At 41.5% G+C, this 14,569-nt stretch overlaps 1 protein-coding gene across 7 annotated transcripts in view; it reads left to right on the plus strand.

The window, feature by feature from the left end:
- Positions 1 to 14,569, plus strand: part of foxp1b (forkhead box P1b) — a 151,841-nt gene that overhangs the window by 15,293 nt on the left and 121,979 nt on the right. The window contains exon 1 of one of the 7 annotated variants that reach the window (XM_062395212.1): positions 5,218 to 5,280. The exons of the other annotated variants lie outside the window; for them this stretch is intronic. The gene's annotated coding sequence lies outside the window, so the exon portion shown is untranslated. Of the gene's footprint in view, positions 1 to 5,217; positions 5,281 to 14,569 lie in introns of those variants that run through there. 7 annotated transcript variants of the gene reach the window in all.

Here is a 14,569-nt window from a genome sequence, read left to right on the forward strand (position 1 = left end):
GCCCGAGGCTTGATCTCCTTTTTGCCTCCCCCAGTCCTCTCACATCAGTCTGACAATTAGTGAGCTCGAACATCCCCAAATGACACACGTAATTAAAGAGTTGGCATTATAATTACAATGTGTTTATTGTCTGTTTATGGATTCTGTGCAGTGCACAATGCACTGGGAGATTTCTTTGGTGTAAATGGATTGAGGGCTTTTAATATACTTGGTGTTAAATGCGATTTCATGTGGTTAACATCTCGGTACCTCCTTTATCAGCCCTTTGACAGTCGCTCTGTTTGTCGCACAACTACAACACAAATTGGCTTACAGCAGAAACTGGCACCCGGAAAAAACAAATTATTTAGTCATGGGCTTTTAAAGGGCGCCACGGTAAATGCATGTTAAGTAAATGATGCAATTTATTCCCTTCTCCTCATTGCCAGGCTGCCTGCCACGGGACTTCTGCCAGCTTTAAATAAGTGGTACCCAGATGGTATTCACATGATGCCCACTTGGTTACAAAACCATCCTTGGGAATAAAGCTGACTGCCACAACAACCAATGGGTCAGCCCGTGGGCCTGTTGCTTTTGCACTCTGCATGTGCAAATGGCTTAATGTTGTATCACTTTGCCGAACTCTTTGGTAAGGTTGTATCTCTGGACTCCTGGGTGTCTCTTGAAGAAGTGGTGGACTGTGTCATCTCCAGCCATTAACAATTAACAGCTGCTGCACCAGCCTGCAGTCCGAGGGACAACATGGAACTGTTTTTCTAACGAAATAAACAACCCAGAAAAAAAGAGAAACAATACCTCAATAACAACACACAGATTATGCAAATGCTGGGGAAATGTGTTCGCGAATCGATAAGCCCCATTTTTGTACGAAGAGACTAAGGGACAAGAGTGACCATTTGACACAGAGATGCACATTACTATTTTATCGGCTCCAACTCCCCTCACACATCTGTTTAGTTTTTTCTCCACTGCAGAATATGTAAAAGTTATACGATTTACTGTTGAGTTGTGAAATGAATCAACTCAGAGTTGGGGAGTGTGTTTTTTGGTGAGTGTATGCATGACACAAAATGTTCAAGGCAGAGTTGTAGTTGTGTGTTGGGAGAGCGGCCAAACGGTCAGTAGGTTAAAGGTTGAACAGCACAACAACAAAAAACGCAGCACCCACACAGTTATTTAGAGATTAGAGATTTACGAATTGTTGAGTTCATGTCCCTGTGTTACATTTTTACTATGGGTCGAGCTTTGCTGTTAGTGTTTTTAAACCAGATAATAAAATATAAGTCAAAATCTGTTGTGAGCCAGCAATATTTCTTCCGTGAGATAACTTTTTTTCCATGAATGAAAAATGGAATCTCAACAGCTCGTCCCATTGTTTAGCTTTTTCTCTCAGTCACCTTGTATTTGTTTCTGTGTCATAAGTAGCTATTAGTATTGCTAGAAAATAGTAATGCTTTGAGAGACTCATTTCTTCTAGAGAATGGCTCTCTATCACACTCTCACATTCTTTTAAAAGGGAAAAGGAAGATGAATTTTGCCCATAAAGGCTGTATCACAAGGGCTTTTTATCCTAAATGGCTCTGGGGATTGTTATCTGTGGGAAGTGTGTCCTGCCTCCGTCGTGTTCAATCAAGTGTCCACTTAGCTGTGACTGGGAGTAATTGTTCCCAAGTGGGCCACACACTGACCTGTTAATGTCTGCGTTGACCCTCTAACCTTGTCAGCACGTCTTGGGAAGGAGTTTAAATCATGTGGATCTCCTCCATGTCTTTACGCTACCGGGTCAAGTGGGCGTCGGCCCTGAAAGACCACTCTCTAGTAATTGTCCCCAGCAGCATGGGTCAGCTAGGGGTGCTCCCAAAGACTGGCCCTTAGTGGATGAGGTGCTGGGAGTGGTGTAACATAATGGGTCAAGCCATTGATCTGATACAACACCAATGCCCCCCCCAACGCAGCGTCAGTAATACCTGGTCATTGGTTTGAAACTGGTTGAGTGAGGGTGAGACGAGCTGCAGTGGATATCTATCTCATTCTCTTTATGGATGTGTGGGGTCTTTAGTTCTGTTGAGAATATTGTTTCTTGTTTATGCATGGCTTATTTTGCCCTTTGTCTTTCTCTCTCTCATATTTCCTTCATTTTAATGAATTTGAATAGGTTACAAAAGTTCCTTATTGTTATTCAGGTTGTAATATAACATTGCAACACAGCACAGATTTAAGGCATCATTCATGCATTGATGCTCATGGAACTAAGGGCCACCTACTTCTCAATACGATAGACACACATGCCAAAGTGTTGTTTTTGTTTTATGATGATCAGGGGCACAGGGATGGCACTTCCACATCTGAACTAATCACTTCTCTCCTAATTAAACACCCTCAGCAGCAGCGAGTGATAGAATATGAGATTGTTGTAGAAATATATTTATGAATGATATTGTACTGTAAAAACATAAAGGTTGTATAGAAACATATTGTAGCTTGTGAATGCACATACACTTATGAAAGAAGTGTAGCTGGTGGGGGTGAGTAATATTTCCTGATTAATAGTTATAATCTAAAAATACCCCCAAAAATATTTTCAGACAATGCCATATTTGCTCACGTATAATATCTAGATGTACGTGTTATAGCTGTATTGATATAGAGCTATTGTTTAGATCTGATGAGACTGAAGAAGACGTCTACGTGGATTGACAAAACAAATTCTCCTAGACGTTTTGTTGAGTTCCCATGAGTCCATCAGGGTGATCAAGACAATCAACAACGGCATCATGCAGAAAACATTTTGTAATGTGTCTTTTGTGTTCAACTTTAAGTTATTGCATGTGTATAAGGTGACCCATACTTATTTCTATTTTGACCATATGTGTCATCACCTGCCGCGTGCTAATTTCTCACCCTCATACTTTTCAACAAGGACAGACGGCTTCAGAAACCTGTCTAGTTTGTCTATGACCTCGCAAATGAGTGGCAATTAACACACATGCTGCAAAGTGGCTCATAGTAGATTATCTTCAGAAACTGACACAGTTTGTAATTTGAGTGAAAAGGGGGAGGATTACAACCACATGTTCATAGTGTGATCTGAGAGTTTAGCAGCTGGCAGCAGACGACCACAAATCGAGAGAGCTTTATTGTTGGAGGTGAACATTTTAAACTTTATGTTGGCATCTAAGCTTGCTGTACATCTTGAAGTGTTTGATTGTTTAGTCTTTTTTATGGACAGATTACACTATAAAACATAACCACTTGTGCACTAGTCCAACCAAGACCCAAGATCAAAGCTATCTTCTATTTACCCCCATGCTGTTTTAACATCCTTTTTGTGAAACCGCACACAAATCTCTTCTGTATATTCCCAAGTACTTTCGAAAGCTTCAGTTTTATGTTGGAGACATGGCAGAAAGTTCAACTGAAGACCCTGAATGCCCTCTGTCGTTGATCCCGAAGTGAGGGGTCTTTTAAAAGTAAGCTCCTTTTGGGGCATGGAGATACAATATTGTGGCCATAAATCCATATGAGGGAACTGTCTTGTGGGATCAACATATTTTTGGGAGTAATGACAGGCATGCACGCGAGTAATCAGAAGGGTCTTATCTGGGGCCGATGGTTGGCCCAGGAATGTGGACAGGCTGTGGAAACAACGGCTGCACTAAAGGAGTTAGTGGAATTCCACACTGGTGAATTATGAGGAGTTGGGATGTTGGTGCTGTGGTTTGTTGTGTCTGGTTGGACAGCTAGACCGCTACGCACACAAATAGAGTTATCGATTGAGTTTTTGACACGCTTACTCATAGAGCGGGACCAATTAGCTTGGAGTTGGATTGCTTTGCAGGGCTGCCGGGGACCCGACCACATGAAACAACAAATTCGCACACACATACATCACGGGGCAACAAGCCACACATGCGGCCATGACTTCTGTGACAGGGACAACACCAGAAGCCATCCATTCTGCTGCCTCATTTGCATGATCTGAATCGTATGTGGAAGTCATTAGCATCTTTCCACTTGTTTATCTGGCTCCAGATGAATACTTTTGAGATTAACACCAGGTTTTTGAATAAGCAAAACGTCCAGCTAGTTTCAGATGTTTTTGTTATGGTGCCAGCCATTCATCATCTCTGCAAAAAAACTGTGTAATATTATTCTAAGGTGGCGACCATTGAAGGGTCCGTACACTACTATGATTGTGAATTCATTCTCCAGAGCAATCATACATCTCCGATTTTATATCATGCCATGACTTTACTGTGTAGCCTTTTTACGGTGCTGAAATGTTGTCTCATCACATCTTATTTATATTATTTGCATGCTTGCAATGTTACATCAGTAGTGTATCTAATAAGACAATGAATGATTTTCTTGCATATTTTTATTTGTCCTATTTGGGAACTTAAATTGTACAAAACCTTTCAGTAGTTACGTCTACCAAGCAGATAATGTTTCCCCCCAGTCTGTTTGTTTTTGGTTTGTTTGTAAGTAAATATTAAACAATATCAACCCAACCAATTTTAACACAATTTGGTGGAAGGATGTGGTATGGGTCAGAAAAGAACACATGCATTTTTGACGTGGATATCAATGCGATTGCTTTTCCTTGGAATCCCCTTCATTGAGTTCTAATCTAGTATTTTGTATTCAATTGTTGTAAGACATTTCTCACTTTATACTGTACATTTATTATGACTAACATCACATACAGCCATTTGAAATTAATATGTTTTATGTGGGCTCTCACAGCTTACCAAAGGAAAACTGTTTTAAAGTCAAACTGAGACAAGTTACTGTGATTCAACCTCTGTTTTACATTGTGCTTCTATCACAGTTGCTCATCTGCATGTTCAGATATGAAAGTTAGATATGCATGTAGGCCAGGGCGCGCCAACAGGAATCAGTGTGTCATTTGGGGATGACGAGGATCACGTTCACGTTTGACAGTACTCACATCATTTCTGTACATGTGGGCTCAATGGACCTGGGAAGGGGCTTTCCCCACCTATTCACTTCCTGTGTATAATTGTTGTATCTTTCCCTTCCCTTCTCTCTCTCTCTCTCTCTCTCTCTCTCTCTCTCTCTCTCTTTCTCTCTCTCTCTCTCTCTTTCTCTCTCTCTCTCTCTCTCTCTCTTTCTCTCTCTCTCTCTCTCTCTCTCTCTTTCTCTCTTTCTCTGTGTTTGTGTCCTCTCTGAAACCCTCTGTGGTCGTGCCCTCAAGACTGGAAGCTGAATTCTTATTGGTGGAATGGAGTGCCAATCAGTCTAGCGCCATTGATCAGGGTATGTGGCAAGCTTCCTACTTACCCTTCTCTTATTTCATACAGTAATGTGTGTGCTGTCAGCCTGTGAAATGACTCCAAAGCACTGGTGGATTTCATTGTTAGGCTTATTTGTATAGGTCCATAACTATTTTGAAGCAGAGCCAAGCTGATTTATTCCGAGCTTCATATTTCAGCTGAGAATGAGCTTGAATGATAAAGACACAAAGAGTAGAGTCGCACTGAATCTTTGAGGGAAAATTAGTAATTTCACTCACTGATGTTGCAACTATTTTGTATAAATATATTTCCACCACTGTATTTTTTTATAAACTGCTTCCAGGCCCCAGTTGTTGCTGACAAGTCAGATTTGTGTCATTGATTTGAAAAGGACTGGGGCTGCTCATGTAAGAGGCACTTATCCCAGTTTAAAATCTGTTGGTCCAGTAAGGTCTAAATCACAACCCCTGGTACCGCTGGTCCTGATTCTAAGCTTTTAAATAAATTTTTTTTAAACAAGATTATTATTATACCTAATTCTACTATTTTAATAATCTAGCTAGCTGCTGACTACAGCTCTGGTCTGAAATTGATGAAATTATATCATAAATATTACTCACTATGTTATTAGTACATAATACATCCTTGTTACATTTTTAGACAACAGTTGTAATTCAAAGCATGGAAATGCTTTCACCTCTTGACAAGGTCATTTCAATAAAATGTTCTTAATATATTACAACAAAGATCTCAAGGCATTTATGTAAATACTATATATTAATCAAATATGTTCTACCATCCAAAACATATATACTACTACTACTACTATTAATAATAATATTATAAACATTTGACATCTGTTAACACTGCATTTTACCCATTGGCTGAAGGCGGCTCTGTCGGGTGCTTTGTGTTCATGGTTCCCCCCCCTTTTTTGTTATATCTTTGGCGTACTGTAGTCTCTCTGTCCCTCTGCTCACCTCTGTCTGCCCATGGAGCCCTGATTGGCTGAATAGTTTCTGCACTATAGTCTGGCTGCTCGCCATCCATGCTGCCGGTGGCGGCCGTGCCCCCTGATCAGAAGAGAATGTGACATTTGTGCAGAGGTAATGGAATATGCGTGCAATTAAATCTCTGACTGTGAAGAGGAGTCTATCTCCTCCCCGCTCCCGCCATCTCCTGCCATTCCCAGCAGCAGGGGGGGTCAGGCATGATGATGAAACCATCCCAGCAGGCCCATCGCTGCGCTCTCTTTCCCAATCTCCACGTCAGGTTGTGTTTTTTAATTTTCCTGCCCTAGCCCTGCCTCCATCTGGCAATTAATTACAGAAAATGTCCATTAAATAGTGTATAAAAATTAACATTCATTTTTAAAAAAATTACATGAGATTAATGAATTCTGTTGCAGAAGACAGTTGTTATTGTGTAGTGAGTGTTGTCGGGCAGTTAGATAATCTTTTTTAATAGGGACAGAGGTAGAACACAAGACAGAGAGGAGGAAAGCGAGGTAGAGGGCAAATTCATGCATGGATGAGAGGAGGGTTATATCTTGCTTCTGCCCTGCCACAATACTTAACGCCTCATTTGTGGGCTATGTGGCCAATGGCTTGAGTCTGTGAACTGTTGCAATAAAAGGCAGATTTTTTCTATCTGCTGATGGGGCACTTGCTTATGGGTTAATACCAGACCCCCTCACTAGGCAGACTCATATCTAATGGATATGTGTATTCCCATCAGGATAGCTCATAAACATAAAACTCTCTGCTGCCATTGTATTTGGTGAAGCATGGTTGCAAAAGGAAAGAGCCGCGCCACACAAGCACTTCCCTTGAACTTGTGTAGGAGTAGTTCCTATCTGTGTTCCTTGTCCACACTGGGTGGACAGAGTTCCAGGATATCCAGATCAAGGTTTGGCTGAATCCTCCCTGTGTGGTTCACAGCCTGTGTGTGTGTGTGTGTGTGTGTGTGTGTGTGTGTGTGTGTGTGTCTGTGTGTGTGTGTGTGTGTGTGTGTGTGTGTGTGTGTGTGTGTGTGTGTGTGTGTGTGTGTGTGTGTGTGTGTGGGTGTCAGTGTGTGCGTGCGTGTTGCTAAATGGAATAGTCGGAGCACTCTTCAGTTCAGCTGCTGGACCGAATATTCAACATGAATATTGAAATGGAAATGTATGTTCAAGTTCATTTAAACAATGAAAGATCACAATTTATTTTCCACAATTTGCCGCCAAATATCTGAACCCATCTTTAATGTGACACTTTTTTCTGTCATGTTTGACTCTGTATTTTCACATTCAGCTTCCCTGGTAATGTGTTTTGTCATAATGAATTATTAATGCCAGCGTTGGTTGAAGGGAGTGTTGTCTCAGAAAATAAGAGGGTCACTCTGTTTCTGCCTTTTTCTGTAGCCAAGGGTTAATTTGAACCAACAATCGAATGAGCCTCCCTGTTTCCTCGCTGCACTGTGCTGCACTGTGGGACGTAATGAAAACTGCCGGGTCTTAACTTTATTGACTAACATCCTGCTAAACAAATACAGTGCATTTCCTCTTGGCTCTGTCTGTCTTCCTCTGCTGCAGATGGTTTTGTGGCGCTGTGTGATACAGTACATGAAAAAAGGGGCTTTGCTCGGGGAAAGAAAGGAAAAGAGGCTCACTCCATTAGTGTCATTCGAATGGTGAATTAGATCAGTCTCACAGATAGATGCGGAAAATTGTTTTAATTGTATTATTATCTGTGGTTAGCCACTTGTGCGGAAAAACGCTGTGATGTGGGTGAAGGCCAGGGAAGAGCACATTTTGGCCTTTATGTGTCTATTTTGTCTTTGCACAGGAAATTAACAACAATCGAGGGTCCCGAGGATAAAACATAAACACAGCCAAACATGCAGACACTCACACCCCCCCCGGGCAGGTTAGGATGTGCTCAACGAGATGTTTAAAGTAATGTGTCTGGCCAGAGAGCCTTCTCCTCAGGCAAAGAGGAGGGCGTCTATAACTATCTGATGGAGATAGCACAGCTTAACACAAATGTCAGAGAGAGAGACAGAAGCCCGGTACATAATGAACTCACTCATTCACATCCAGCAGATTTCTAATAAGATGTAAATACAGACTAGGGACAGAAGTGTTTGGCTTTATATCTGTCATTTGGTCTTGGCTGTTTTTATTATTTCACAAAACATTCCCTTGAATGAGTTTATATGAAGTACCTGTATTCACTGCAAATTTGACTAGAAATAACTAACTTGTGTTAGTTTTTATTTTTTGAAGGCAGAAGATTTAACTGCCAGACTTGTTTATCTTTAGTTGTCTTCCTTTCTTCATCCCCTGAGATTATTGTTTTTATAGTTTTGAATAACAGTCCCGTCACATTGCATCCTTTACTCAGAGAATGTCATCATGTTTTAAGCAGCAAACTGCAAAGAATGAAACGCTGCTGCAGCGGTTTTGTGTTTGGATTAAACAGTGTCAGGCCTGGGCCATTCCCATCTGCACCACAGATGACTAATATTTTGTGATGAAGAATTTTGTTGATTCAATTTGCAATTTTATAGAATATGTATCACCTTCTTCAGTATCGTGAATTACATAAGAAATATAATGAAATGGCAATTTTACATTTTTTGTGAAGGACAGAAATGACAGCAGTATAATGACATAACATAACAATATATGAAATACAGAAATAAATTGATATAGAAATAGATAAATAATTTTATAAATGTAGCAATAATACATCCTTTATTCATCACAGCTGTTTTGATGTATTTACTGAAGTATTTATACGTATGTCATTTTTTGTACGTCATACATTTCAGTGATCATAAGGAATAAACCTTGAAGCATCCCTTACAGAAAGCATATCGATGTGTCGTACATCGTTGTTTTGACACATCAGTTAATGAGTAACTTCTTTCAAGCCTGGAGTGCAAAGTAAAGCCCAGACCAAACACTGAAGGCTCTGCTGTCAGCAGCTGGATTCACGTTTCAGCTTACTTCATTCAATTCAAAGTAATGAAAGACATGCAGGAGAGCTGTGGCCTGGATGTTCCTACTCATGAAGAAAAAAGTTGAAACAGGACATTTATAACACTATGCATCAAGTGTAGGTGCAACTGTATAAATTCCCCGTCACGGAGCGGTGGTTTGTGTGTCTGGTTTAGACTTTTATCAATAACATTTTGTTATATAATACACAGGTCGGTTTGTCATCACAACAAGCACGCGTAATCAAGATATTCACACTCTGAGCCTGTCTGATGAGAGTCTTGCAACACAAAGCAATTTATGGACTGAGAGCTTTTCGTGTCTCAGTAGTTGGCTTCGTCATGCTCTGTTGTTCAGCTGCATCTCCTGCGATAATGCTCAGGGGATTAGCAGGTAACAAGGCAGCAGCACTCCTCAGAGGATGTCGCGCGTGGCTTTGAAGGTCTCGCACAATAGACAACTCAAGGGGGGGAGTGCACCAACAAATGGTGAATTCCCAGCAACGCAGGGAGCATCCTCCTGGATAATATGGTAATGAAAGGTGACAGGAAGGACTCTGAGTCTGGAATGAAGCCGGGGCAGCTGGTCTGAGCGGGAGAATAGGAAGCGGTGCGCACCGGGGCTAAAGTGCAGCAAGAAGCAAATTAAAGCTCATATCTGCCATCTCACTTGCCTCCCTGGACTTTCCTGTTTGGACTTGAAGGTGATTGGGAGCCAAGGCGGTGACAGTTGACGGAAACTACGCAGAGGAGAGAGTATTTATTTACAGTGAGATGCTGCGATGCTTGTTCAGGATGCGGTTTCACGCAGGATGTGTTCCCCCCCCCCCCCCCCCCCCCCCCACACACACACACACAAACACACACACACACACACACACCCACACACACACACACACACACACACCTCCTCCTACTCTCTTCTGTCTCATATCCAACCTCACACTACAATCCCTAAGTTTGATCAAGACTGGGAATTGGGTTATTGGGGCGGAGGGGTGCACACCGGTGGCCAGGCAGCCTGTATTGTGTAAGAGGTTGGGTCTGGACACAGGCAGCAGGAGAGAGCTCACTCAGCATGCCTTCCTGCCTGGACCAGGGGGTGGTACCAAAGTCAACACAGGTCACTGACGAACAGGAGTGTGGAGCATTAAGATTGCATTGTGCAAGTTAAGATTGTCTCTAGGTGTTGCATTAAAAAAGGCACAGCCTGTATGTGCATTATATGGATCTGTGTTTGAAGAAGAGAACATTTGAGATGTTGTGCGTACGTGCAAGTCAGAATGTGTGTTTTAAGGCAGTCCAAAATTGTGTATGTGTGTGTGTTTACCCTGCCAGGAATTCCACCTTGTAAAGCAGGGATTAGGGGGAGCTGAAGGTGTGTAAATCCCAATAATTACACTTTACTCTGTGGTTGAATTACAATTAACTTTGTCGTCACCCTACAATACAGCATAGCCATTACAATCAGGATGATCATTTTAAAGATGCAAGCGTGTGCAAAATAATTTCATACTTCCCATGAGGAAATACCCAGAACAACTGACTTTATTAGTCAGATAAAAAGGTAACATGTAGCGGCCACATGCTCTCACCTGGCCTAGTCCAGCCGTGCCTGGCCTACTTTCATCTGGCGAGATATTGAGTGCAAAGCATGTGAGTGTGCTGAGAAGGTGAGGCCGGTGTGATCTCTGCTCACTAGCTGTCATGTCGGCATTAATCCGCCCAAAGTTTCAAAGGCAGGTTTTATGGCTTGCCTTACGGCCTCATCTATGTGGACAGTGGCATCTAAACTCTGGAGAACCTGCCACATAAAACGCACATCTGTTAAACCCCAAATTGTAAAACAGCCCCCACCTGTCCAGGCAGCGTGGAGTTAATAATACACTCAAAGTGCAGCTTTTAACACTCCCCCACAGCAGCAACAACACTGATTGCCTCATAGTCACTTCTTTTGATCAGTTCTTATATTTTTTATAGTTGTATTTTTATGTATTTTTAGTGTTTGACCTTCAAACACAATGTGTACACCGTTTCCTCTGGATTAGAGGGTGTAGACCAGAAACCATCATCAAATCTATGACTACAATGGCAGATCTGAATCTGTAAGTGACTACAGCAGTACTATGGGATAAGCACATGTAAAACACATCATTAGGAACAGGGTTTCCTGTAAATCAAATATATTTAATAACTTCACACCATAGAATCACCTGTTTTACTGCTGTTGCCTTATTTTGGACATTGATTTTTTTAGACCAATGATTTGATGATGACTAGTTTTTAAGTCTGGTCAATTCTTGAGACTCAGTTTGAATTGTATTCACATTTTGAGCTGGTGAAAGGTTTGGGTGCATGTGCAATATTTATGTTGGAGTAAAAATACACATCTTCGGTGCTAATAAGCACCTCACAGCAGATTTCCAGTCGAAAGCCAAACTAATATTTTTCATAAACGCGTGAATTTAGCCAGCGCTAAGAGAGTGAAACAAATTCCAGATTGTTCTCTTAAGTATTTTCAACAGGTCAGATGGTGTAACTCCAACACCTGGTACTACTGAAGGCATAGAGGGAACTGTATTAAAGCGCCTGCAACATCGTTATTCGTCCTCATCTGTCTGCTCATGCTGTCTGTAATTGATAATGACAACACCGCCTGAATCTGGAAAGGTTTGTTATTTACGGTGATAGACAAAGCTTCTGTGTGTGTGTGTAAGCTGGGCCTGAATCTAATTGATGTTTTGGAAGATGAGCTCAATTGGATGAGTCATTAGGCCTATTACCAGAGTTTTATTAAATGCCCCTACCGCAAAAAAAGGAAAAAAAATCCGTCGTTGGATATTTTCTTCCTGGAGGGGAATAACAGGAGGCTGGATTGGTAAAAGGCAGATAATGTATGTGAGAGATTGATCAGTGAGTAGCGACCCCATTATCTCCTGAGATGTTAATTACACTGTGCTCAGCTTGCATGTCAAAAGCCAGATAATTGAAGAAGGTAAAAGATGTGCCACACGTTATTTATGCTTTCACTTGGAGCTGCTCCGAGATTGCCTCTCTTTCTTCTGCTCTTTTTTTTATTTCTCCTCTTTCTTCTCTCTCTTTTTTGTCTGCAGTGCATTTAAGTTGGGTAATATTACAGTTGTCAGAGTTCATAATTTTTCAAAGATATTGTTCACAATCAGTACTGTGGCCTGTGTGTGCGTGTTTGTCAGACCCACACAGGAATCTTGTCCTGTTTCTGTATTCATGGCCACAGCCTCCTAAGGCCTTTAATGGTCTTATTCTCAGATGTTGTGTTTGACAAATACTTTTTCAGACTTCTTCAAGATTTCTCTGTTGTGTTGCTCTGATACTGCAAATTATTTATAGCTTGGTTTTACTTTGAAATTTAACAGCTTTTTACCAGCATCTATAAACGTATGCTTTCTGACACACTGAGTCCTTATAGATTCAGGCTCCTTTTAGATCTTCTAATTGAGGAAAAGTGTAGCTCCTTAAATGTAACTTCATTTATTTACTGCATTAGGGTAAAGTTAGGGTAAATACAAACTCCTATTAGCTGATGAAATGTCTTGACTTGTGATAACAGTAATGTGTTACAGTATAATGCACACAAGCATTGAAGCGAAAAAATTACGACAATGTCAACATTTATGGGAGACTTTTTACTTTTCTCCAGTGCTAAAGTTACAGTATGTGCCCACAGTGCTGCTCTAAACTACACACTTAGGTGAAAGGGGCCCCAAAAGCAACAGACAACCTTCAAACCCCTGTTCTTTCCTTCTTTCTTTTTGTTTTTGAACAGTGTCTGAGCTGTAGTTCCCCCACCTGTGCAGCTCGGTGCCTGTAAACTTCCTATCGACGGTGTATAAAACACAGGGGACATGTTGTTCTTAAGAAGAAAAAATATCTTGTTTGTCATTTCGCAGGCTTACAGAGATATCGTCAAAGCTGTGGTTTCCTGTGGAGAACTGTGGTGTCTCTGTGTGCTGCAATTTACAAGTGCACGTGAACACAGTCTGCACAAATACACACGCGCACACACACATTCACACGTGGACACACACACACACACACACACACACACACACACACACACATACACACACACAAACACACACACACACAGCTCCCTTCTCCTTTCTATGTAGTCATCCTACTGTGGGGTGTAGCCTCGTGGGAGTGGCCAGACTGTGGTCATTGCACCTCTCAGCAGTGACGGACAGCCCCTACACCCATGATTTAGTGCATCACCTGGTGGACACTGCTTAGAATGAGCACAGTATGATGGGAAGCCATACTCACAACACCGGGCTTTTTAGTGAGGTGACATTACCACTGTGCACGGCATCAGACAGGGACTTTTTGTTTGGTTTACTTTCACTCATTTGTATATTTTCTCTTTCTCTCTGTCAAACGTTAGATACATTGCATCTCAGAGACACTAACACTTTACCAAAGGCCCAGTTTGAAAATAAATAGAAAAACCCTTATGTAACAGTGGATGAGAAAATAGACAGATATCTAGAGGGGGGTGGGGGGTTATCAAAGAGGTTTAAGTTTGAAGTGGTAAAGGGCAAAAAAACACAACAGTTTAAAGCCCTGAAGCGCAGCTGGCTGGTAGTACAGGTTCAGCTCTGCACTGACATCAGATTCCCCTCCCTTTCTATTTTTTCCTTTTCTTCATCTGACCAATATCTCAAATCCATTAGCATCTTTTCACTTCTTTCATCTGCCTTGCCAGCAGGTCACAAGGCTCCATAAGGCAGACAATGAACCTCATTAGATTGAAAGTTTTTTATGGTGTTAAGTTTGAAGTGTTTTTTCTCATTTTGGCCACTTTTTTTTCGCCAGAGACAGACCTCTGCTCACTCAGATGCCAGCCAACAGTATTTTTTCTCTGGCAATGCAGCCTTATCTGTGCTCGAGGTCTGTACTTTAATGGGCTTTATTGATCTAAACAACATCAGGGGTTGCGGTGATGTTATTAAGCCAGAGATAACTTCTGTGTAATTCCACTCCAACAATATATTAGCCTTTTATTGGTCTAAATAACTTTGCCTTTTAGACAGTAATGCACCAGTAAGTCACAGCAGCTCTTCATGTCGGCAGGATCTTAATAAAGCATTTCCTCTGGACATCCTGCTGCGGAGAGAGTGAAAAACGACAGGTTAAAAGGCATGCTGGGAAGTTTCCATGCCATCACTGTAAATTACCTCTTTTGAATACATAAATAAAGCTGGAAGGGTAGCTGTGAACGGGAAGGGATGTGGGAGATTGGTGAAAGTTTGTACAAAAATGTGCCTGGGTGCTTTCCCTGTGTAACACAT

Source organism: Platichthys flesus, chromosome 2, assembly GCF_949316205.1.
Source record: "Platichthys flesus chromosome 2, fPlaFle2.1, whole genome shotgun sequence".
NCBI lineage: Eukaryota > Metazoa > Chordata > Actinopteri > Pleuronectiformes > Pleuronectidae > Platichthys > Platichthys flesus.